Below are 27771 nucleotides of genomic sequence, written 5' to 3' on the forward strand. Positions count from 1 at the left end.
AAGTATGTGACACCCCTTCATTAGGCTATTTCAGCCACACTCGTTGCTGACAGGTGTATAGAATCGAGCACACAGCCATGTAATCTCCATAGACAAACATTGGCAGAAGAATGGCCTTACTGAAGAGCTCAGTGAATATCAATGTGGCAGCGTCATAAGATGCGACCATTCCAACAAGTCAGTTTGCCAAATGTCGGCCCTGCTAGAGCTGCCGAGGTCAACTGTAAGAGCTGTTAATGTGAAGTGGAAACGTCTAGGGGCAACAACGGCACAGCTGTGAAGTGGTAAGCCACACAAGCTCACAGAACGGGACCGGTGAGTGCTGAAGCACGTAGTGCGTAAAGATTGTCTCTCCCGAAACAGCCTCTGAAAGCAACATCAGCACAAGAACTGTTCGCCTGGAGCTTCATGAAATGGGTTTCCATGGCCAAGCAGCTGCACACAAGCCTAACATCGCCATGCGCAATGCCAAGCATCAGTTGGAGTGGTGTAAAGCTCGCCACCATTAAACTCTGGAGCAGTGGAAACGGAGTGATGAATCACGCTTCACCATCTGGCAGTCTGACGGACGAATCTGGGTTTGGCGGATGCCAGAAGAACACAACCTGCCCCAATGCATAGTGCCAACTGTAAAGTTTGGTGGAGGAGGAATAATGATCTGGGGCTGTTTTTCATGGTTTGGGCTGGGGTACAATCTCCATATTTATGCCCATGATTTTGGAATGAAATTTTCGACAAGCAGGTGTCCACATGCTTTTGTTAATGTGGAGTGGAGAAGGTAAAAAGCTTCAAGTTCCTTGGTATACACATCACTGACAATCTGAAATGGTCCACCCACACAAACTGTTTGGTGAAGAAGGCTCAACAGTGCCTCTTCAACCTCAGGAGGCTAAAGCAATTTGGTAAAGACCCTCACAAACTTTTACAGATGCACAATTGAGAGCATCTTGTCGGGCTGTATCACCAACTGGTACGGCAACTGCAGCGCCCGCAACTGTAGCGCTCTCTAGAGTGTGGTGTGGTCTGCCCAATGCATCACCGGGGGCACACTGCCTTTCCTCCAGAACACCTACAGCACCCGATGTCACAGGATGGCCAAAAAGATCATCAAGAACCTCAACCACCAGAGACACGGCCTTTTTACTGAAGGCGAGGTCAGTACAGATAGATTAATACTGGGGCCGAGAAACTGAAAAACAGCTTCTATCTCAAGACCACCAGACTGTTAATGAGGGATAGGCTTCCCATCAACGGGACTGTTGTAAATCATGCAGCGCCATGTGTCACGATCGCAGACTTTAGAGAAACAACAAATGTCGGTACATATAAATATCTTATATCGGCTGAAAGCTTACATTCTTGTTAATATAACTGCACTGTCCAATTTACAGTAGCTATTACTGTGAAAAAATGCAATGCTATTGTGTGAGGAGAACTCCTAACAGCAAAACACTTTTTTCACTGCGATAGGTTTGATAAATTCACCTCTGAAGGTGAAATGTGTACTTACATTCTGAAATTTGGCTCTGATTTATCATCCAAAGGGTCCCAGAGAACATGAAGTGTCATTTATTTGATCAAATCATTTTTCATATCCTAAAAAGCTCCATATAGCACGATCGATTTTGTATTTCCACTCGTTCAATTTGCAAAGAAAGGAATCTGTGAAAATCGAAACCCAACCGTTGTTTCAACCAGCCAAATCACGTTTGTATGTATTCCTCAGAGATCCTAAAATGTAACCAGACTTCACTATATCATTAGGGGTGTAGTATATCCTATAGGACACGAAATTTGGTCAGAGAGCGCCGCCTACATGGCACGCCGATGACGCGGGCGGTCTTCACTTGAACAACTCTGTCAAATAAGCACCAATCGGGGTCAAGCCAATGAGCTGGGCTTTACAGGAGTATCCGGAAACCCTGTATCTGTTGTAAAATGTAGCTACTAACCTTGTGCGACAGCACCCCTTTCCCTTTTGAACAACAATTATTAGAATATTCAGAGTTATGAAGTTATGAAAACTGGTTGTTTTGCAAATGTTGAACTTATAATATGGCTACTAATACTGGAAAATATAAATCCAAGTCCAAGTATACAGATTTGACGATATGCTTGCAGAGAAATTAAATATGAATGCAAATATCTCCTTCACGATTTACGGAAATGTACTTGGGTGACTTCACACTAAATGTCATGTAGTTCGCTCATACTTCAAGTTATCTGTCTGAAATTTTGTACATACACTGCTGCCATCTTGTGGACACCATCGGAATAAACCAGAGTGATGGCTTGAACTGGGACCTTTCTCGTGTACTTCAGAGATGGTGGTAGAAAAAAAAACATGTTTTTTTCTTTGTATTTTCTTCTATTGTGATATATTCTCCTACAGTCAATTCACATTTCCACAAACTTCAAAGTGTTTCCTTTCAAATGGTACCAATAAAATGCATATCCTTGCTTCAGGGCCTGAGCTACAGGCAGATAGATTTGGTATGTCATTTTAGGTGAAAATGTCAATCCCTAAGAAGATTTATTTTACCCCCAGTTACTCAACCCTGCAACTTAGAGGCTGCTGCCATATATACATATTGACATGGAATCATCTCAATATGTATACACTGGTTACTTTAATAATGGAACACTTGTCACTTTAATAATGTTGACATATTGCTTTACTCATTTCATATGTATATAATGTATTTTAGTCAATACCACTCGACATTGCTCGTCCTAGTATTTATATATTTTTTAAAACTATTCTTTTACTTTTAGATTTGTGTGTATTGTTGTTAATTGTTAGGTACTACTGTTGGAGCTAGGAACACAAGCATTTCGCTACACCCACAATAACATCTGCTAAATATGTGTATGTGACCAATACAATTTGATGTAGTGTATGTATATATATATATATATATATATATATATATATATACAGTTGAAGTCAGAAGTTTTCATACACCTATGCCAAATACATTTAAACTCAGTTTTTCACAATTCCTGACATTTAATCAAACTTCCCTGTCTTAGGTCAGTTAGGATCACCACTTTATTTAAGAATGTGAAATGTCAGAATAATATTAGAGAGTGATTTATTTCAGCTTTTATTTGCTTCATCACATTCCCAGTGGGTCAGAAGTTTACATACACTCAATTAGTATTTGGTAGCATTGCCTTTAAAATGTTTAACTTGGGTCAAACGTTTTGGGTAGCCTTCCACAAGCTTCCCTCAATAAGGTGGGTGAATTTTGGCCCATTCCTCCTGACAGAGCTGGTGTAACTGAGTCAGGTTCGCAGGCCTGCTTGCTCAGACACGCTTTTTCAGTTCTGCCCACAAATGTTCTGTAGGATTGAAGTCAGGGTGTTGTGATGGCCACTCTCTGACTTTGTTGTCCATAAGCCATTTTGCCACAACTTTGGAAGTATGCTTGGGGTCATTGTCCATTTGGAAGACCCATTTGCGACCAAGCTTTAACTTCCTGACTGATGTCTTGAGATGCTGCTTCAATACATCCACGTAATTTTCCTTCCACATCATGCCATCTATTTTGTGAAGTGCACCAGTCCCACCTGCAGCAAAGCACCCCCACAACATGATGCTGCCACCCCCGTGGTTCACGGTTGGGATGGTGTTCCTTTGCTTGCAAGCATCCGCCTTTTTCCTCCAAACATAACGATGATCATTATGGTAAAACAGTTCTATTTTTGTTTGCTGAGCGGCCTTTTAGATTATGTCGATACAGGAATCATTTTACTGTGGATATAGATACTTTTGTACCTGTTTCCTCCAGCATCTTCACAAGGTCCTTTGCTGTTGTTCTGGGATTGATTTTCACTTTTCACACCAGTATGTTCATCTCTAGGAGACAGAACGCGTCTCCTTCCTGAGCAGTATGATGGTGGCTTGTTTCCATGGTGTTTATACTTGCATACTATTGTTTGTACTGATGAACGTGGTACCTTCAGGCATTTGGAAATTGTTCAAGTATGAACCAGACTTGTGGAGGTCCGCAATTTTTTTCTGGGGTCTTGATTGATTTATTTTGATTTTCCCATGATGTCAAGCAAAGAGGCACTGAGTTTGAAGGTAGGCCTTGAAATACATCCACAGGTACACCTCCAATTGACTAAAATTATGTAAATTAGACTATCATAAGCCTCTAAAGCCATGACATCATTTTCTGGAATTTTTCAAGCTGTTTAAAGGCACAGTCACCTTAGTGTATGTAAACGTCTGATACAGTGAATTATAAGTGAAATAAACTGTCTTGTGGGGTGGTTGAAAAAAATTGTTTTAATGATTCCAACCTAAGTTGGACCTAAGTAAACTTCTGACTTCAACTGTGTGTATATGTATATATATATATATATTTATATATATATTATTATTTATTTTTATTTATTTATTTTACGGATACTTTCAATCTTTGTATGGGTTATCTTTAGACGAGTCCCGTGACACTTGTGGGGTTCATAGAACACCATCGTATTCGTGAGAGTTTCCCCTTTCTACAGTGGAGTCACATTAGTTTGTAGCCCAAATGGTTCGGACGCTACACACCTCATCGTTGCTGAATTTAGACTAGGCTAGTGGGGCTTGTGGGGGTTATAGATCACGAGAACACCATTGTGTTTGTGAGTCTCCCCTTTCTGCAGAGTGCTATTACACTGAACAAAAATATAAACGCAACATTGGTCCCATGTTTTATGAGCTGAATTAAAGATCCCAGAAATGTTCCATGTGCACAAAAAGCTGATTGTTTACATCCCTGTTAGTGAGCATTTATCCTTTGCCAAGATAACCCATCCACCAGACAGACCAGCCACCTGGACAGCTGATGAAACTGTGGGTTTGCACAACCGAAGAATTTCTGTACGAACTGTCAGAAACCGTCTCAGCAAAGCTCATCTGCGTGCTTGTCGGCCTTACCAGGGTCTTGATCTGACTGCAGTTCGTTGTCATAACCGACATGAGTGTGCAAATGCTCACCTTCAATGGCCACTGGCATGCTGGAGAAGTGTGCTCTTCACAGAACCCCGGTTTCAACTGTACCAGGCAGATCGTGTTGTGTGAGCGAGTTTATTTGTCACGTGTGCCGAATACAACAAGTGTAAGACCTAATGTACAGTGAAACGCTTACTTACAGGCTCTAACCAACAGTGCAATTTTTAAGTTAAAAAAAGGTATTAGGTGAACAATAGATAAGTAAAGAAATAAAAACAACAGCAAAAATGACCGTGAAAAATAACAGTAGCGAGGCTATATAAGGCACCGGTTAGTCGGGCTGATTGAGGTAGAATGTATAGTTAAAGTGACTATGCATACAGTGGGGCAAAAAAGTATTTAGTCAGCCACCAATTGTGCAAGTTCTCCCACTTAAAAAAGATGAGAAAGGCAGGTAATTTTCATCATTGGTACACTTCAACTATGACAGACAAAATGATGGAAAAAAATCACATTGTAGGATTTTTAATGAATTTATTTGCAAATTATGGTGGAAAATAACAAAAGTTTCTCAATACTTTGTTATATACCCTTTATTGGCTAGGCCACTCCAGGACCTTGAAATGCTTCTTACGAAGCCACTCCTTCGTTGCCCGGGCGGTGTGTTTGGGATCATTGTCATGCTGAAAGACCCAGCCACGTTTCATCTTCAATGCCCTTGCTGATGGAAGGAGGTTTTCACTCAAAATCTCACGATACATGGCCCCATTCATTCTTGGCCCCATTCTGGTCCCTTTGCAGAAAAACAGCCCCAAAGCATGATGTTTCCACCCCCATGCTTCACAGTAGGTATGGTGTTCTTTGGATGCAACTCAGCATTCTTTGTCCTCCAAACACGACGAGTTGAGTTTTTACCAAAAAGTTATATTTTGGTTTCATCTGACCATATGATATTCTCCCAATCTTCTTCTGGATCATCCAAATGCTCTCTAGCAGACTTCAGACGGGCCTGGACATGTACTGGCTTAAGCAGGGGGACACTTCTGGCACTGCAGGATTTGAGTCCCTGGAGGTAGAATGTATATGAATGTATAGTTAAAGTGACTATGCATACAGTGGGGGGGGGGCAAAAAAGTATTTAGTCAGCCACCAATTGTGCAAGTTCTCCCACTTAAAAAAGATGAGAAAGGCAGGTAATTTTCATCATTGGTACACTTCAACTATGACAGACAAAATGATGGAATTTTTTTTTTTTAAATCACATTGTAGGATTTTTAATGAATTTATTTGGAAATTATGGTGGAAAATAAGTATTTGGTCAATAACAAAAGTTTCTCAATACGTGAAGAGGATTTGAGTCCTTGGCGGCGTAGTGTATTACTGATGGTAGGCTTTGTTACTTTGGTCCCAGCTCTCTGCAGGTCATTCACTAGGTCCCCCCGTGTGGTTCTGGGATTTTTGCTCACCGTTCTTGTGATCATTTTGACCCCACGGGGTGAGATCTTGCGTGTAGCCCCAGATCGAGGGAAATTATCAGTGGTCTTGTATGTCTTCCATTTCCTAATAATTGCTCCCACAGTTGATTTCTTCAAACCAAGCTGCTTACCTATTGCAGATTCAGTCTTCCCAGCCTGGTGCAGGTCTACAATTTTTTTTCTGGTGTCCTTTGACAGCTCTTTGGTCTTGGCCATAGTGGAGTTTGGAGTGTGACTGTTTGAGGGTGTGGACAGGTGTCTTTTATACTGATAACAAGTTCAAACAGGTGCCATTAATACAGGTAACGAGTGGAGGACAGAGGAGCCTCTTAAAGAAGAAGTTACAGGTCTGTGAGAGCCAGAAATCTTGCTTGTTTGTAGGTGACCAAATACTTATTTTCCACCATAATTTGCAAATAAATTCATTAAAAATCCTACAATGTGATTTTCTGGATTGTTTTCCCCTCGTTTTGTCTGTCATAGTTGAAGTGTACCTATGAAGAAAATTACAGGCCTCTCTCATCGTTTTAAGTGGGAGAACTTGCACAATTGGTGGCTGACTAAATACTTTTTTCCCCACTGTATATGATAAACAGAGAGTAGCAGCAGCGTAAAAGAGGGGTTGGGGGAAGAACAATTTGATTAATTGTTCAGGAGTCTTATAGCTTATGGGTAAAAACTGTTGAGAAGCCTTTTGGTCTTAGACTTGGCGCTCCGGTACCGCTTGCCATGCGGTAGTAGAGAGAACAGTCTATGACTGGGGTGGGTGGGTCTTTTGACAATTTTTAGGGCCTTCCTCTGACACCGCCTGGTGTAGAGGTCCTGGATGGCAGGCAGCTTAGCCCCAGTGATGTACTGGGCCGTACGCACTACCTACCCTCTGTAGTGCCTTGCGGTCGGAGGCCGAGCAGTTGCCGTACCAGGCAGTGATGCAACCAGTCAGGATGCTCTCGATGTTGCAGCTGTAGAACCTTTTGAGGATCTGAGGACCCATGCCAAATCATTTCAGATTCCTGAGGGGATATAGGCTTTGTCATGTCCTCTTCACGATTATCTTGGTGTGTTTGGACCATTCTAGTTAATTGGGAAAGGGCAGTGTGGACTGCAATAGAGATTGTATCATCTGTTGATCTGTTTGGGTGGTATGCAAATTAGAGTGGGTCTAGGGTTTCTGGGATAATGGTGTTGATGTGAGTCATTACTAGCCTTTCAAAACACGTCATGGCTACAGACGTGAGTTCTACGGGTCTGTAGTCTTTTAGGCAGTCTTTTAGGTTGCCTTAGTGTTCTTGGGCACAGGGACTATGGTGGTATGCTTGAAACATGTTGGTATTACAGACTTGGTCAGGGACATGTTGAAAATGTCAGTGAAGACACCTGCCAGTTGATCAGCACATGCCCGGAGCACACGTCTTGGTAATCCGTCTGGCCCCGCAGCATTGTGAATATTGACCTGTGGGATAGGCATCCCGCTAGCGGGACACCAGCCGACAACATCCGGTGAATTTGGAGGGCGCGCCATTCAAATTTATAATCACAATATTAAACATTCATGAACATACAAGTATCTTAAATCATTTAAAATCATTCTTGTTTATCTATCTGCGTTGTCCAATTTACAATAGGCTTTATGGCGAAAGAATACCATATGATTGTCTGAGGATGGCGCCCCACATCAACATATTTTTCAACCAGCACAGGCTTCATAAAATCACAAATAGAGATTAAATAAATCACTTACTTTTGAAGATTTTCCTCTGTTTGAAATCTCAAGGATCCCAGCTACAACATGAATGGTTGATTTGTTAGATAAAATCCTTCTTTATATACCAAAAAGTCTGGGAGACGGATTTACATACGAAAAATAGGTTTCCATTATAAGAGCCTGGGACCTAAAAAAAAGGTTATGGTTGGATTTTCGCAGGCCATATCAATTCTGTCATAGTCTCAGACAATATTTTAACAGTTTTAGAAACTTGAAAGTGTTTTCTATCCAATGGTACCAATCTGCATATCCTGGTTTATGGGCCTGAGTAACAGACAGTTTACTTGTCTAGTAAGCTTGTGTCACTGGGCAGCTCGCGACTGTGCTTCCCTTTGTAGTCTGTAATTGTTTTCAAGCCCTGCCACATAAGACGAGCTTAGGAGCCGGGTGGAGTACGATTCGATCTTAGTGCTGTATTGACGCTTTGCCTGTTTGATAGTTCATCGGAGGGCATAGCAGGATTTCTTATAAGCTTTCGGGTTAGAATCCCTCACCTTGAAAGCGGCAGCTCTACCCTTTAGCTCAGTGCGAATGTTGCCTGTAATCCATGGCTTCTGGTTGGGGTTTGTACGCACAGTCACTGTGGGGACGATGTCCTCGATGCACTTATTGAATAAGCTAGTGACTGATGTGGTATATTCCTCAATGCCATCAAAAGAATCCCGGAACATGTTCCAGTCTGTGATAGCAAAACAGTCCTGTAGTTCAGCATCTGACCACTTTTTTATAGACCGAGTCACTGGTGCCTCCTGCTTTAATTTTTTCTTATAAGCAGGAATCAGCAGAATAGAAATGTGGTCAGATTTACCAAATGGAGGTCAAGGGAGAGCTTTGTACACATCTCTGTGTGTGGAGTACAGGTGAACTAGAATGTCTTTCCCTCTGGTGGCACATTTAACATGTTGATAGAAATTCGTTAAAACTGATTCAAGTTTCCCTGCATTAAAGTCTGAGCGGTTTCCTGTTTTCTTATTTTCCTTATACAGCTGACTGAGTGTGGTCTTAGTGCCATCAACTGTCTGTGGTGGTAAATAACTTCTACGGGGTAGGGGGCGGTATTCGGAAGTTTGGATGAATGAGGTTCCAAAAGTAAACTGCCTGTTACTCAGACCCAGAAGCTAGGATATGCATATTGGTAGTATTGGATAGAAAATACTCTAAAGTTTCTAAAACTGTTAACATAATGTCTGTGAGTATAACAGAACTGATATGGCAGGTCGAAAACCCGAGGAGAATCCATCAGGAACATTTTCTTTTTTGAGCTCACCACTGATTGATTATAATGGCTCGCTATGGGAATATAAAAGGAATACCTCCCAGATTGCAGTTCCTAGGGCTTCCACTAGATGTCAACAGTCTTTAGAAAGATTTCAGGCTTGTTCTTTGAAAAATGAGCTAGAATTTGTAGTTTTGGCTGTAGTGTTTTCACGCTCGTGGATGAGAGCGCGCACTTCGCTATTTATCTCCGGTAATATACATACTATTCTCCGTCTTAAATTTGTATCATTTATTTACATATTAGGGTACCTGAGGATTGATTAGAAACGTTGTTTGACTTGTTTGGACGAGGTTCATTGGTAACTTACGGGATTCATTTGTATGCATTTTGAACGAGGGCAACCGGTGGATTACTGAGTCAAATGCGCCAACTAAACTGACTTTTTTGGGATATAAAGAAGGATTTTATCGAACAAAAGGACACTTTGTTATGTAGCTGGGACTCTTGTGATTGCAACCAGATGAAGATCTTCAAAGGTAAGTGATCTATTTTTTCGCTATTTCTGACTTTTGTGATGCCTCTGCTTGGTTTGAAAATGTATGTAATGCTTTTGTGTGCGGGGCGCTGTCCTCAGATAATCGCATGGTGTGCTTTCGCCGTAAAGCCTTTTTTGAAATCTGACAAAGCGGCTGGATTAACAAGAAGTGAAACTTTTAAATGATATATGACACTTGTATTTTCATGAATACGATTTTTGTCATTTGAATTTCGCGCTCTGCAATTTCACTGGATGTTGGCCAGTTGGGACAGTAGCATCCCACCTACCCCAAAGAGGATAAACAGCCACGAAAGTATAGATGAAAACTCAAATAGTGTGGTCTGCAGTTTATCATAAGATGCTCTACTTCATGCGAGCAAAATATAGAGACTTCCTGAGGCCCATTGTCATGCCATTCATCCGCTGCCATCACCTCATGTTTCAGCATGATAATGCATGTCCCCGTGTTGCATGGATCTGTACACAATTCCTGGAAGCTGAAAATGTCCCAGTTCTTCCCTGGCCTGCATACTCACCAGACATGTCACCCATTGAGCATGTTTGGGATGCTCTGGATTGAGGTGTATGACAGCCTCTTCCAGTTCCTGCCAATATCCAGCAAACTTTGCACAGCCATTGAGCAGGAGTGGGACAACATTTCACAGGCCACAATCAACAGCCTGATCAAATGGTTTGTTTTTCTGATCCACGTCCCTACCTTTTTTCTAAGGAATCTTTGACCAACAGATGCGTATCTGTATTCCCAGTCATGTGAAATTCATAGATTAGGGCCTAATGAATGTATTTCAATTGACTGATTTCCTTATATGAACTGTAACTCAGTAAAATCTTTGAAATTGTTGCATGTTGTGTTGATACTTTTGTTCAATGTAGTTTGTAGGCCGAACATTTAGGATGCAACAGATGTTTTCGATTTTCGATGTCTCCTGGGCAGAAAACCGCAGATGCGAACAGGCGACATATATCTCTAGCTTAAACTAATGGGGATTTTTTTATTATGTTTCTTAGATTGACACACCAGTTTTTAAATTGTCTTTCAGCTAGCTTTCAGTGCATGCCTGTACTCTGAGTGGTTGAGGAGGCAGTGTATGTTTTATTCATTTGCTGTAGATCTTACCGCTGGCATAGATGGGGATTATCGGAGTATGTTCATCAGTAACAGCTCACACAGCTCCACAGGGGTGGCTCTGCTTGTCAGGTTTGCTTGGAGGAGGTTGAGATTGTACATTCAATGACTCCTCTTGTATCTCCGCAGATTTGTTTTGTAAAGCATTTTTTATTGTGACATAAGTCTTTATTGCAAGCAGGGCTCTAAAGTGCGCAGAAATATTTTTCTCTGCGACCTGGAGTTTTATTTTGGGAGCCACAGTGCGACTAGGAGAAAAAAATCTCCCAGATAATCATTGTTGTAATGATAAGGCTTAGCTGTACTGTTGTTTCTGAGTGCCCTGAAGAAAATAGCGAGGGCAGCTTTGATAGCGTCATGGTTGCACTATTACTGCGGTGAAAATGGCTTGCCTCTCAATGGGAAAATAGTGCTTTTACACAATGTAGAAACCTAATATTCCACAAATTACTCATTTCAATGACATGTATTCATGTCAAATTTTTGCTTTTATATTAAACAAATGTCTTTGCAGTAATACATATTAGTTTATTGGGCACAACACGTACTTCAAAAGTTGCTAGAGTTCATACAGGCCCAATATAGACTCTTTTTCAATCAATTAAAAAAGTTGAATTTCATTTCATTTAGAGTCCTGATTGCAAGTGTTTAATATTTTTCACCTTTCTGAATGAAAAAGGCTATGGTGCTGATTTATTAAATTTCTCTTTCCCTCTTTCCTTCTCTCCGTCGCTCTCTTGCTCTCTCTCTATCTCTGCAGAGTGTAACTCTTGGAAAGCCCCTTGCCTTATTTTCATATGGCTCAGAAAGTCAATAGTTGTGCTCGATCAACATTTCAAAAGTGAGCTGCATTTCTGAAATAATTCAGAGGACCCTGTCTCATCTTAACAATTAATGGCAGAATCATACAACTCTAAGTGAAAGTGGTGGTGTTTGAGATCAACATACATGGACACATGTTATTCTGGAATAAATATTTACAATGACTATTGAGAATATACTTTATATCATGGTTGAATGTACAATGTACATTTTTTTGTAATATATACAGTGTTGTCTATGTATAATGAATGGTGATACATTTTCCAGTATGTAAAATGTATTCAGTAGCATCCAGTGTGCTAAAACAAGCTATTTGTAAACTATGTTAATATTGTCATATCCGTCGACTGTGTCTCTGGTCTCCAGGGTCTCTGGTCAGATGAGATCTGCCATCAAGCCAATTAAACATTACATCTACTTGCTTGTAGGAGTGTTGTCCATTTTATTCAATTTCAAGTTCGAGGCTTTAGTATTTCCGTCTATCTGTGCATCTCACTACCTTTAAGCAGCTGAAGGAAGACCATCATTACGATTCTCAGCAGGGTAAATGGAGAACGATTAAAATAACTGTCATATTCTTAATTTCCGGCCTTTCAGAAAAGTGAAATGGGCTGCAGTGTTGAGTTTTGTTCAGTGATAGAACAAAAATGGTCAAATATTAGCCTCCCAATGCCTGCTTTCCTACGCTTTCATTAATGAAGAGAGTGCATTTAATGAGAAATAATTATTTGTTTCATCTCTGTGGCAGGAATGAGTGATTTAATTTTAGATACCGTACCTCTGGGACATAGTCATAATCAACACCAAACACAAAATGAGGCCGCAGAGCTGGAAACGTACTTTCCAAACTAGCTAAGGAGAGTGTGGTTGTAACATTTAGAAGCAACAGAAATGCAGAAGTTGTAGAATGAAGGGAAGCAACCACAGTCCATACAACATATTCAGCACTCACAATCATCTTTGATATCACTAATATCTGACTGTGAATGCTGGAAAAGCTCAGCTACTTCAGCTTTGAACAAAAGTTTCATAACTTGAGTCTCATGCAGCTCCCTATTCTGCAGAATATCTCAAAATGAATTCTCTGACAGGAAATTGACTTCCGAAGTCAGGCTTTCTGCTTTGACATTGTTTTGGGTTTCCTTTGAAAATGAGCAAGATGGCCAGAAGATCCCAGAAGATACCGGTATTTGCATAGTGCACACCTGCAGTTCTTTCTAATGGATTCCCAAAGTGCTTACTCTTGCCAAAAAATTGGGCAACTTCAATAAGCAGAAAAGGCTACTAATGGCCCGGTGAAGGTTCTCTACCGCCTTTATGCCATAAACTCATAAGATAATGAACAAGGTAGTCAGTTTACTTCAAGTAGCATGCATTACATTATTTTGTTTGAGTCTCCCTTTGATCAACATCTGTGACTAAATAGGTAAGGCATTCAACGCCACCCGTCCACGTATTATCCAAACATCCACTCATTCTGCCCCACCAACATTTCCATGCAAAGATCGCCACTGAACGGTTATTTACCGGGGTTTTACATGGTTGTTGACGTCTTTTTTCCTTGTTGTTTCCTGTTACTTTCTGGTTGTTATCCTGTTATTTCAGCACTGTAAACCAAAGTGCTACCCACTTCAACAACAATGGCCAGTGGCAAACCAAAGTCCTTAGTGATATTTTCTGTAACACTGAACTACTAGAATTTGCCTTGTTTGCATCAGAGTTTTTCTTACTGTAAGTGTGGATGTGGATGTATTTCAAGAAAGTGGTTTAATTACAGTTAAATCAAATAAAATGTTTGAACAATATTCAAGTTAATTATTTATGAATTTTGTTATTTGTTTTATTCCTATTGAATATACCTTGTTATAGGAGAAGACAATATCTTTCAATAAACTTTATTTGTCTCCAGTACCCTCCATTTTGAGCTCATGGACAAAATGTAACTAGGATGGATTCCTCTGATCCTGTGGGAGAGTAGCATGTTATCGCATAACTCTTCCTTGATAAGACTGAACTGTTGTTAAAATCAAAACAAACTAGTCAACGTACGACCACCGACAGTGTTTTGGACTAAGGTCTTGATTTGCCGATCTGAAGATATACAGTTTGAACAGTACTTTCATTAAAGGCCCGAATACATTTTAGCAAATACGACAACAGCAAATTATCAAAATAAGTTATTGTTTTTCTCATGTCGAGACATTCTGTGACTATCTGTCGCTTCAAACCACATGTTCCTTATTCATCTCTATAGTACTAAAAACCCAGAAGGGTTCTCCTTTGTAAGCTCTAAGGGGATAAAGTGTCAAACAGACAGAGCAAGGAACAAATGACTAACTGCTTAATAGGTCATGCAGCCATGTCACTTTGAAATTAACTGCAGTGTCATGTCATGCAGCTAGCTTGTCCTTTTAAACTCCTCAAGCACCTGTGCGTCAATCTAAGTAACATACAATAATAAAAAAATCCAGCTCAAAATCCAGCCGTTTTGCATGGGCTGCGTCTTAATCCAGCACATCCACCTATGTCAGCCTCCCCCATCTGCGTGTTAAGGTGCCTGAGCTACAGTGGTGTTTGTCAGACCATGAGACATCCCAAAAATTGGTCTGTAGCATCCGAATGGTTTGGCCTACAATATAACCACTCTATGCAAAGATGAGAATCTCACGAACATGATGTTCTCCGTTTTGTTCTGACGTCACATAGCATTTTACTTTACAGCCACTGTGTTCCAATTTAGGTGTTTATCAGTGACCAAATCTGCTATTATAAATCCATTATGGGTAAGAGGGTAAAGGGCTACGTAAAGTATTGCTGAAACTCTATGATCTGTGGAGGTTATTGACACACGTGATCCTCCTTCCCGTGGTTCAATATGGCTGTGTCTCCTTGATGATTTATTATTTACTCTTTATTTACTCACAGAGTGTAACGGCGTTCGTCTGTTGAAGGAGAGTCGGACCAAAATGCAGCGTGGTGGTTACTCATGTTCTTTAATGAAAAAATAGCGATACATGAAATAACTAAATAAATACAAAAAACAACAAACGAAACGTGAAAACCTAATTACAGCCTATCTGGTGAACACTACACAGAGACAGGAACAATCACCCACAAAAGACACAGTGAAACCCAGGCTACCTAAGTATGGTTCCCAATCAGAGACAACGAGAATCACCTGACTCTGATTGAGAACCGCCTCAGGCAGCCAAGCCTATGCTAGACACACCCCTAATCAGCCACAATCCCAATGCCTACAAAAACCCCAATACGACAACACAATAAACCCATGTCACACCCTGGCCTGAACAAATAATTAAAGAAAACACAAAATACTAAGACCAAGGCGTGACAGAACCCCCCACCCCAAGGTGCGGACTCCCGGACGCACCTCAAAACCATAGAGAGGGTCCGGGTGGGCGTCTGTCCATGGTGGCGGCTCCGGCTCGGGACGTGGACCCCACTCCATAAATGTCTTAGTTCCTCCCCCTTGCGTCCTGGGATAGTCCACCCTCGCCGCCGACCATGACCTCGTAGTCCTCACCCAGAACCCCACTGGACTGAGGGGCAGCTCGTGACTGAGGGGCAGCTCGGGACTGAGGCAGCTTGGGACTGAGGGGAAGCTCGGGACTGAGGGGAAGCTCGGGACTGAGGGGAAGCCCGGGACTGAGGGGAAGCCCGGGACTGAGGGGAAGCCCGGGACTGAGGGGAAGCCCAGTACTGAGAGGAAGCCCAGTACTGAGATGAAGCTCAGGCAGGTAGTTGGCTCCGGCAGATCCTGGCTGGCTGGCGGATCTGGAAGAGTCTAGTTGACTGGCGGATCTAGCTGCTCTGGCTGCTCCATGCAGACTGACAGCTCTGGCTGCTCCATGTAGATTGGCAACTCTGGCTGCTCCATGCAGATTGACAGCTCTGGCTTCTCCATGCAGACTGGCAGCTCTGGCTGCTCCATGCAGACTGACAGCTCTGGCTGCTCCATGCAGACTGGAAGCTCCATGCAGACTGGCAGCTCTGGCTGCGTTGAACAGGCAGGAGGCTCCGGCAGCACTGTAGAGGAGGAAGGCCCTGGAAGCGCTGAACAGGCGGGAGACTCCGACAGCGCAGGAGAGGAGGAAAACGCTGGCTGCGCTGAACAGGCGGGAGGCTCCGACAGCGCTAGAGAGAAGGATGGCTCTGGCTGTGCTGAACAGGCGGGAGGCTCCGGCAGCGCAGGAGAGGAGAAAGGCTCTGGCTGTGCTAAACAGGCGGGAGACTCCAACAGCGCTGTAGAGAAGGAAGGCTCTGGCTGCGCTGAACAGGCGGGAGACTCCAACAGCGCAAGAGAGGAGGAAAGCGCTGGCTGCGCTGAACAGGCGAGGCGCACTGAAGGCCTGGTGCGTGGTGCTGGAACTGGTGGTACTGAACCGAGGACACGCACAGGAAGCCTGGTGCGGGGAGCTGCTACCGGAGGACTGGTGTGTGGAGGTGGCACTGGATAGACCGGACCGTGCAGGCGCACTGGGGCTCTTGAGCACCGAGCCTGCCCAACCTTACTTGGCTCGATGCCCACTCTAGCCCGGCTAATACGAAGAGCTGGTATGTACCGTACCGGGCTATGCACCCGCACTGGAGACACCGTGCGCACACTAGCATAACACGGTGCCTGCCCGGTCTCTTTAGCCCCCCGGTAAGCACAGGGAGTTTGCGCAGGTCTCCTACCTGGCATCGCCATACTCCCTGTGAGCCCCCACCCCCAATACATTTTTGGGGGTGACTCTCAGGCTTCCATCCGCGTCGCCGTGCTGCCTCTTCATACCAGCGCCTCTCCGCTCTCGCCGCCTCCAGTTCTTCTTTGGGGCGTCGATATTCACCAGGCTGTGCCCAGGGTCCTTTTCCATCCAATATCTCTTCCCAAGTCCAGAAGTCCTTTGATCGCTGCTCCTCACGATTAACAGGGAGAGTTGGCTCAGGTCTGACTCCTGACTCTGCCACTCTCTCCCTGAGCCCCCCCCCCCAATACATTTTTGGGGCTGCTTTTCGGGTTTCTTTCTGCGCCGCCGTGTCTTTCTCTTCGACTCCATTCTCCTATAGCCCTCTTCGCACTGCTCCAGCGAATCCCAGGCGGGCTCCGGCACTCTCTCTGGGTCGACCGCCCACCTGTCTATTTCCTCCCACGTCGTATACTCCACACTCCTGCTGTCCATAACGTCCTCCCATGTCCATTCCTCCTTTCGCTGCTCCTGCTGTCGCTGCCTGTTACCACGCCGCTCGGTCCGGGTGTGGTGGGTGATTCTGTAACGGCGTTCGTCTGTTGAAGGAGAGTCGGACCAAAATGCAGCGTGGTGGTTACTCATGTTCTTTAATGAAAAAATAGCGATACATGAAATAACTAAATAAATACAAAAAACAACAAACGAAACGTGAAAACCTAATTACAGCCTATCTGGTGAACACTACACAGAGACAGGAACAATCACCCACAAAAGACACAGTGAAACCCAGGCTACCTAAATATGGTTCCCAATCAGAGACAACGAGAATCACCTGACTCTGATTGAGAACCGCCTCAGGCAGCCAAGCCTATGCTAGACACACCCCTAATCAGCCACAATCCCAATGCCTACAAAAAACCCAATACGACAACACAATAAACCCATGTCACACCCTGGCCTGAACAAATAATTAAAGAAAACACAAAATACTAAGACCAAGGCGTGACACAGAGATTACTTTTCTGAAAGCCCTATAGTCTTCTCCAACAAGAGTGACGTATGGTGTTCACTGTCAGTATCTGACCCTTCACTCTCTCCTGGCCATGTGACTAGGATGTGACCTTAATAATTACACTATAAACCCCACTTGTACTGAGTGATGACTGACAAGCAAGTTAGCGTAATCAAAACTGATTTAATATCTAGGCTGTTCTCAACATGAAATTAACTACAGAGGCCCTCAATGATCAACAGTTAACCACATAGTATATCCTTACACACCTCTGTTATAGACATTCGTAAAACATTTGTATTGAATTTTAAAACATACAATCTCCCTGAAGAGAAGCCGGTCATCATCACATTACATTCAGTCATCCAGCAGACACTCCCATCCAGAGCTACCCACAGGTGCAAACAGGGTCAAGCGCCCCGCCCAAGGGCATAATGACAGATCTCCCACCCAGTTGAATCGGTGACTCGAACCAGCGACCTCTCGGCCACAAACCCAAGCTCCTAACCGCCAGGCCACCAACCATCCAAGATCCCCCCAAGGATCCCCCCGAGCTGCTCCTCAACCATCCAAGCCACCGTCCCCCTCCAACCCTACGAAAACCACCACCAACCAACGAAAATAACAAAAGACAAAAACAAAGGACATAAAGGAATTAAAAAATCTAAATAGCAAGGCCAACTGTGTGGGTTTGTGTGCATGCGTGGCACTATTTACATGTGTGTATGTGTCCATGTATATACAAGTGTGTGTTTGAATGTGAGTGTGTGTGTATGCATGTATATGCATGTTCAAGCGCTTGCGAGGAATCAGCCTCAGACAAACAGGCATCATCTTGCTCTCAGAGATATTGTCAACATCATCATAGTCAGTTTTGTGCTTTTAAAACAATGTAATGCAATAATCCTGTTGTGCTTTTGCAATATGATTAGCCTTAGGTTTCCGAGACTACCAAGCTAAATGATTGTATGTTATGTGTATTGTTTTAAATCCTCTGATGCAATTCAGATTACAAATGGAGGAAAACAAATAAATGGGGTATTCACCTCTTGGGTACTGATGTCCACATGTATAGATCATTGAATAGATCATTCCTATCATTCCTAAGGGTTCTTCAAGATTTATCTTATTGGGACAGCCGAAGAATCCTTTTAGGTTCTAGAGAACATGCTTTTTTCTAAGAGTGTAGTATTGTAGACTAATGTCTGTACAGCATTACTACCTTTTCCGTGACTACATCATTTGATAGAGGTCAGATAATTGATAATGCAATATTTAAGCAACATGTTGTATATTTAGAATATTTGGCACATTAGTGGGACCTACACTCTTAGAAAAAAAGGGAACCAATAAGGATTCTTCTATGGGGACAGCCGAAAAACCCTTTTAGGTTCTAGATAGCACCTTTTTTTCCCTCCGAGTATAGCTTCTACACCGTGATACATGATACCCCCTCATGGAGTGTCACTTTGTGTTCACAGTAGTCTGTGAATGTTGACATCATAATTAGCCATAGATCAGAGATCATTATGCCCGTCTTAGTTAATATTCATCACTAACATTACATGCCATACTAGACAGAGAACTGTGTTCTGTACCTGTCCTGAGGAAAGGGTGAGGGTCAGTGGGCATGTATTACGAAAGGATGACAAGTATTGTTCCTTCCTGCTAAATTCCACCATACACCTTCTGCTCACAAGCCAAGTCCCGTATTAATTATAGCTCTACACTGCCATCCAACGCGAGCACACACACACACACACACACACACACACACACACACACACACTAGCCAGTCACTGTGGCCGCTGAAGGCATTAGTATTAGACACTGTTGTAATGTTTGGGGAACAGTGTCTCCTCCTGCCATGAAACACAGAAATTTGTTGGTGATAGTGGATACATTTGATAGTGGATACAATTCGGGAAAATAAAATAAAAATAAGCAAATTACAAAATAGGAAAGTTGGGTCTGAGCTTGCAAAACGTTGGCCATCCAGTACAGCGCCATCTTCCACCTTCCCTTACTTCCAGCTACATCTTGTCTCACATAAAGGGACAGACTGACTCTGGAGACGAACTGAAGCCTGGACCTAAAGGTATGGGACGCTCAGAGGAGCGATCATACCCTCAATGTCCCCTGATGAAATGTAATGACAAATTGTATTATACTGTATGAGTGATTTAATGTATCATCCCTTACATGTCTTTCATTTTAAACCAACACTTATATTCAATCTTAAATCCATAAATGGAATGTTTGTTTATTTTTCTCTCAATGTGTCATCACTTCTAAAGCCCTGTGTCCAGTCCTCTGGGGTCTGAAGTCAAACACTGAATGCCTGGTTTGTGTCAGATGAATGAATGCTGTGGTTTATTTCAATTTGAAGCACATTGGTAATCACCGCCTCCCCCTTTATCCTCCCTCCCACTTAACCCTCCCTTCCTCTTTGGCCCCTTCTCATCCCAAGCTGACACACAGTCATTAGGAAGGCATACTGGACAACAGTGGAGGGAATAAATAATGATGATATGGCTTGTTATGCTGAAAATGTTTGCAAGGCCAGGAGGTGTGGGTCTTTATATGTGCCTGTGGAGAGAGAGAAAGAAAATGGAGAAGAGAGAGGGAGAGACAGAGGGAGATACAAATAGAGGGAGATAAACAGACACAGAGAGAGAGCGGGAGTGTGGTGTTGCATGTGTCTTGTCTCTTTTCTGTCTTACTGTGTCCGGTGGTGGAGGAGGAGAAGAGATCCTTACAAAGCTACTTACAATTAATTGTTTAGTACTTTAAGAATGCCAGAGCAAGGTCAGTACAGTTGTGAAACACGGCAGTTATTGTCACCATTGGGTGATTCACTGGTGCACTGATAGAAAAAGTCAGACTGCATGAAAAGCAGTTTCTCCGTAAAATCGTATCTGCTATATTCCTGTGAAATTTGAGGTGCGTGGTCGTGGTCGTGGGTGGAACTTGTCCAATGCGAGGATGCAGTCTCCTGTAGACTCCTGTGCATCCCTGAACACTTGCATGATGGAATTTCTGGGAAAGTAAATTCCCAGTTATGCATTAATACGTTTCTGGAAATTTGCAGATTGAGAATTTACGTGCAGTCACGTAAATTCTCAACTGTTTGATGAGAAGCCCAGTGAAAAGAAGCCAACTCTCTCTGTGTCTTTCTTTTTCTCCTGTTTTCAGGTTTGTAACATTTATAAGCATGGTTTTGTTTTTAAAATCTAAAGTGTCATGCGTATTCTGGTCATTTTGATGTATAATTTAAATGTTTCGACCGAGTGAACAATTTGTGAGATTTTTTCATTCAAATGAGTGTAGTCAAGCTAAACTAGCTAACTTTGTACGTAAGTTAATGTGAACAAGATATTTTTTATTTCTGTTATAAACATTTGTACATATGAACAACACTAATGATATGTATTTTTGTATCTAATGGTTTCATGCTAATTGCTAACCACTAACGTTATCAAGCTCAGCACAAGGCACTAGCTAGCCTACCATTTCTCCCTACAAGCTAGATACTTTTTGTTGTTGTTGGCTAGCTTTTCATGGGGTCTTGTTATTTTCAATACACAGGCCTCTTCTAACATGTGTTTGTACTGTTGTACAAACTGTTTTGGCTCATACAATGCATTGGTGTCTATTTAGTGGTTTTGCACATCAACATCTTTAGCGATAAACTAGCTAACACTAGCTAGGTAACTAGCCAACTAACTATCTACTATCTAACCAGGTTCAAACCATGATGAGTCATACAAACACACTTATTTAGCAGTGTTGGGGAAAGTTACTTTTAAAAGCAACTATTTACTTTAAAGAGACTTTCAATTTTACAACGTTACTTACTATGGAAAGTAATTAGTTTGCCATTACATTACTTTTGCATTACCAAAAGCTGAAAACCCTCTTAAGATGTGTTGGTCATCTTTATGCCTAGTAGAGGGTGCACACCACCTTTGAATGGATTATAGCCTACGTTCGTATCACTCTGGGCTATACCAACTCATGTAACAATGACAGACAATATCTCCTTAATAATACTTGAAATAAATTGTTTTGTTGAGTAATTTACACAAGTAAATACAAATACATATACAGTTGAAGTTGGAAGTTAACATACACTTAGGTTGGAGTCATTAAAACTGGTTTTTCAACCACTCCACAAATTTCTTGATAACAAACTGTAGTTTTGGGAAGTTGGTAGGGACATCTACTTTGTGCATGACACAAGTAATTTTCCAACAATTGTTTACAGACAGATTATTTCATTTATAATTCACTGTATCAGAATTCCAGCGGGTCAGAAATTTACATACACTAAGTTGACTGTGCCTTTAAAATTGTTAAGAAAATTCCAGAAAATTATGTCATGGCTTTAGAAGCTTCTGAAACATTTGTCAATTGGAGGTGTACCTGTGGATGATTGTAGACCTCCACAATTCTGGTTCATCCTTGGGAGCAATTTCCAAACGCCTGAAGGTACCATGTTCATCTGTACAAACAATAGTATGCAAGTATAGACACCATAAACACCACGCAGCCGTCATACCGCTCAGGAAGGAGACACGTTCTGTCCCCTAGAGATGAACATACTTTTGTGCAAAAAGTGCAAATCAATCCCAGATCAACAGTAAAGGACCTTGTGAAGATGCTGGAGGAAACAGGTACAAAATAATCTATATCCACAGTAAAACGAGTCCTATATCGACATAACCTGAAAGGCAGCTCAGCAAGGAAGAAGCCACTGCTCCAAAACCGCCATAAAAAAGCCAGACTACGGTTTGCAACTGCACTCTGGTCTGATTTAACAAAAATATAACTGTTTGGCTATAATGACCATTGTTATGTTTGGAGGAAAAAGAGGGAGGCTTGCAAGCCGAAGAACACCATCCCAACCGTGAAGCACAGGGGTGGCAGCATCATGTTGTGGGGGTATTTTGCTGCAGGAGGGACTGGTGCTCTTCACAAAATGGATGGCATCATGAGGAGGGGAAATTATGTGGATATATTGAAGCAACATCTCAAGACATCAGTTAGGAAGTTAAAGCTTGGTCGCAAATGGGTCTTCCAAATGAACAATGACCCCAAGCATACTTCCAAAGTTGTGCCAAAATGGCTTAAAGGCAATGCTTCCAAATACTGATGAAAGAAATAAAAGCTTAAACAAATCATTCTCTCTACTATTATTCTGACATTTCACATTCTTAAAATAAAGTGGTGATCCTAACTGACCTAATACAGGGAATTTTTTACTATGATTCAATGTCAGGAATTTTGAAAAACTATGTTTAAATGCATTTGGCTAAGGTGTATGTAAACTTCCCACTTCAACTGTATAAAACCAATTGGGCACAGTGAAAGGAGTTTTCAAATAACTTACAAGGACAACTGGCTACCAACCTGTTTTACAGATACGAACTGGGGGCAGAGAGATTCTATGTAAGACTGCACATTGTGCACTTTTGGTGCCATTTCCTTTATGTCTATGGTGAAGATGGAGTTGGAGTAATGGCCATTATTATTAACTGAGCTTAACTTGTTAGCTATTAGCAGTGGGCACTCGGGGCACTACCAGGGGCCAAACGGGGCACTCGCATGAACCCGATGAGCCATCTGAATCGTGCAAGTCGCGTCAGTCAAGATTCAAGGGCTAACCTCTGTCCTTTAAAACAAATTAAAATATGTAACCTTTATTTATCTAGGCAAGTCAGTTAAGAACAAATTCTTACTTACAATGACGGCCTGTCCTTTTCTTCTGCCAATTCAAAATAGTTTGACTCTGCCATCCCGCTAGCTATCTAGCTACCAGCCAGCTACCCACTACAGTGTTCATGCAAAAACAGGAAGAGCGCAAACCGCAGGGAACATAACCAAGGGGAGGGATGTTCAGAGATGGCGCCGGAGGAGATAGCTACCGTTTAACGGGCTCCTAACCAATTGTGCTATTGTGCGTGTTTTGTAACTTATTTTGTATATAATGTTTCTGCCACCGTCTCTTATGACTGAAAAGAGCTTCTGGATATCAGGACAGCGATTACTCACCTTGTACTGGACGAAGATTTTTCTTTAACGAGTAGGACGCGAAGACACCCTACAAGGCCCAAGTCCTGGTCATTCGCATAAAGAAGAGACGGCGATATTGAGGACGTAGGTTGGGGTGCCTTGTAAGGATCGGACAGTGAGTGCGTAATCCGCCTCTACCATCAGTCCTATTAGCCAACGTGCAATCTTCGGATTAAAAATAAATGGATGAGCTCCGATCAAGACTATGTTACCAACGGGACATTAAAAACTGTAATATCTTATGTTTCACTGAGTCGTGGCTGAACGATGACATGGTTAACATACAGCTGGGTGGGTTTTCCGTGCATTGGAAAGATAGAACAGCTGCCTTCGGTAAGACAAGGGGTGGTGGTCTGTGTCTGTTTGGAAATAACAGCTGGTGCACAAAATCTAACATTAAGGAAGTCTTGAGGTTTTGCTCACCTGAGGTAGAGTATCTCATGATAAGCTGTAGACCACACTATTTACCAAGAGAGTTTTCATCTATGTTTTTCGTAGCTGTCTATTAACCACCACAACCCGATGCTGGCACTAAGACCACACTCACCGTGCTGTATATGTCACGTTCTGACCTTAATCATACTTAGGTAGCCTGGGTTTCACCGTTGGTTTGTGGGTGTTTGTTTCCGTGTGAGTGTTTGTCGCCACACGGTACTGTTTCGGTTTTCGTTTTCATCACATCGTTTATTGTTTTGTATTTCAGTGTTCAGTTCGTTTTTAATAAATCGTCACTTACCATGCTGCATCTTGGTAGGATCCTTACTCCTTAACAAGAAATTGTTCATCCAGAGGCGGCCCTCCTAGTGGCCGGGGACTTTAATGCAGGTAAAGTTAAATCCGTTTTACTTAATTTCAACCAGCATGTTACATGTGTAACCAGAGGGGAAAAAACTCTAGACCACCTTTACTCCACACACAGAGATGCATACACAGCTCTCCCTCGCCCTCCATATGGCAAATCTGACCATAACTGAATCGCCTGATTCCTGCTTGCAAGCAAAAACTAAAGCAGGCAGTAGCAGTGATTCTCTCAATACGGAAATAGTCAGATGACGCAGATGCTAAGCTATAGGACTGTTAGCACAGACTGGAATATGTTCCGGGATTCTACCTATGGCATTGAGGAGTACACCACATCAGTCACTAGCTTCATCAAAAAGTGCATTGATGAGTTGTCCCCACAGTGACCGTACATACATACCCCAACCAGAAGCCATGGATTACAGGCAACATCACACTGAGTTAAATGGTAGAGCTGCCGCTTTCAAGGAGTGGGACTCTAACCCGGACACTAGTCATAGGCTGTTCTCTCTGCTACCACAAGGCAAGCACCAAGTCTAGATCCAAAAGGCTTCTTACCAGCTTCTACTCCCATGCGATAAGACTCCTGAACAGCTAATCAAATGGCTACCCAGACTGTTTTCACCCCCCCCGCTGCTGCTACTTTATTATCTATGCATAGTCACTTTACCTCTACCTACTTGTACATATTACCTCGACTAACCTGTGCCCTCTCACATTGACTCTGGATCGGTACCCCCTGTAATATTGCCTCGCTACTGTTATTTTATTGTTGCTTTTTAATTATTTGTTATTTTTCAATTTTATTATTTTTTTACTTCAGTTTTGTAAATACTTTCTTAAATATTGTAAATATGTAAATATTTTCTTTTTTCCTTGTTTTGGAAGAGAAAAGAACGAGCGCCATTCTCCTTGCGGAGATGGTGCTAAATCCATCGGTCCCTGGGATTGGGCTGGCCAACACGATTCGGTATGCTTGGAAGGAAAAGGAGTTGGAGCCTTTAGGACGGGAAACTTTTCGAAGGATAATATTGATGGGGATTCTAAAGCTGACGGTGAAGGACGTGTTTTGTTTCCAAGGCAACTCGTTGGAGGGAGCATACGACGTGGCACTATATACAGAGGAGAAACACGATGATATCCTGAGAAGGGCAAGAGCAGTGGGAGGTGAGAGGCAGATGAGCCACTATGAAATAACAAGCTTGGCGAAGAACAACTTTAGGGTTGTAACTGTCAACATTTACAACCCATACGTTAAGGACGAAGAGGTGAGGGCCTTTCTGGGGAGATACATGGATAACGTCTCCTCAGCAAGGCACCTCAAAGACTCCCTTGGGTTTTGGAATGGGAGGAGAGGCTTCCAGGCCCTCCTCAGGGAGGACCCAAAGGGACATAGTGGCTACCTCCATCCTCCTGCTATGTTCTCCCTAGGGGCTGACAGGGGGACGTTGTTTTATGCACGTCAGCCCCCATTTTGCAGGCGCTGTATGGCCTACGGCCACATATTCGCTTCGTGCAGCACAAGAAAATGCCGATTTTGTGGATCTGAGGAACACGAGGCGAGGGATTGTGACAAGCCTAAGGCGTGCCACGGGTGTGGCTCGTCTGCACACCTGTGGCGTGGGTGCCCGGCTCGTCAGAGGTCATATGCGTCTGCGGCTGGGGGGGAGCAGGAGCGGGGGATGGGGGAAGAAGAGGAGCGGAAGGAAGCACGCCTCATGACCAGAGTACAGGTCCAGAGGGGAAGGCCGCAAGGAAGGAGGAGGAGCAAGAAGCGGCGGATGGAAGAGAGAAGGAAACGGAAGGCACGGGAGTAGGAGAACCAGGAAAAGCGGCTCCATGCAGGCAACCGAGTGGAGAAGCATGAGAGAGAAGAAAGCGAGGGAGGAGTGTTGGAGAAGAAGATGGTGGAAGAGCAAGTGGACTGGGAAGAAAGTGCCCTGGTGGAAGAGATGAGGGGTATGGTGGAGGAGCTGGCGGGGGGGGAGGGTGGTATCTCTCCACTGCCGCCATCAACCAAAGAAGAGAATGAAGAGGAGGGTGCGATTGGCCGACAGTGAGAGGGAGGGGATGGCCAAGAGAGTGATGGGGGTGGGAGAAACCTCTGGGTTGCTGCTGGTTTCCCCAGGCCCTCAACTTCTGTTGGGTGGGGACACACCTAACAAGACTCAAGACTGGGTACAGGAGGAGGTGGGGAGTTTTTTGTTTGGGGACTCAGCCTCCCCGATTTTTTTCCAAACCAGCTGCAGCACTGGGGAGGGGGAGGAGTGTAGGGATAGACCAAGGGTGCAGGGCACCCCGGAGCCAAACACTATTCCTGCATCCTGGGTTGATGAGATGGAGGAAGAGGGGGGGATGTCGGGAGTACAGATGGTGTTCTCACCGGTAGATATGGAGCAGGGGAGCATCGGGTGAGTCTCCTGTTTTAGTTTTTTTTCTGTCTGGGTTTAGAATTTGAGTGTATTACATGATTTTATTTTATTTTTTCATGGCATCTAATTTTACTTTTGTTAGTTTAAATGTAAGGGGTGTAAGGGATTTTGTTAAGAGGAGGGCGGTTTTTAGTTATTTGGAGGGTGTGGGGTTTGATTTTTGTTTTTTACAGGAGGTTCACCTGAGGGATGGAGGGGATGTTAGTAAGTTTAAGAGGGAGTGGGACAAGGGGGAGTCGGTTTGGGGTATTGGGGGGGTGCACTCATCGGGAGGAGAGAGGTGGATCGTATCCAAAAGTTAATTGAACTCGAGTACGAGGCAGGCAACCTCGGCGGGTCGTTTGACTGGGAGAGATCCGCAACCCTAAAGGCGCAGCTCAGGGAGTTGCAGGAGCGGAAGGCTCGAGCTTTCCTGGAGCGTGCGCATAGTGGCTTTCTAGAACACAATGAGACTTGTTCTGCTATGTTCTTTAAGTCGGTTAGGGCCAGACAGAGTAGGAAGGTAATGCATGGCGTTAGGGAAGAAAATGGTAGTATAGTTAGAGAACCAGAGGATATGGTCAGGGTGACAACTGATCATTTCCAAGGTTTATTTAAGGAAAGGGAAATAGATGTAGAGCAGGGAAATGTGTTTTTAGAACACTTGTCCAGGCGGTTGCCGGAGAACATTAGAGAAGTGATGGAGGCCCAGATTTCACTAGAAGAGGTTGAGAGCGCTCTTAGGAGGATGGGAAAAGGGAAGGTGCCTGGGATGGATGGGCTGCCGGCTGAGTTTTATCTCAAGTTTTGGGGTATACTTGGACCAGTGGTCCTCGAAGTCTTGAAGGCCATCCTTGAGACGGGGTC

Source organism: Oncorhynchus tshawytscha, linkage group LG11 (genome assembly GCF_018296145.1).
Source record: "Oncorhynchus tshawytscha isolate Ot180627B linkage group LG11, Otsh_v2.0, whole genome shotgun sequence".
Lineage (NCBI taxonomy): Eukaryota > Metazoa > Chordata > Actinopteri > Salmoniformes > Salmonidae > Oncorhynchus > Oncorhynchus tshawytscha.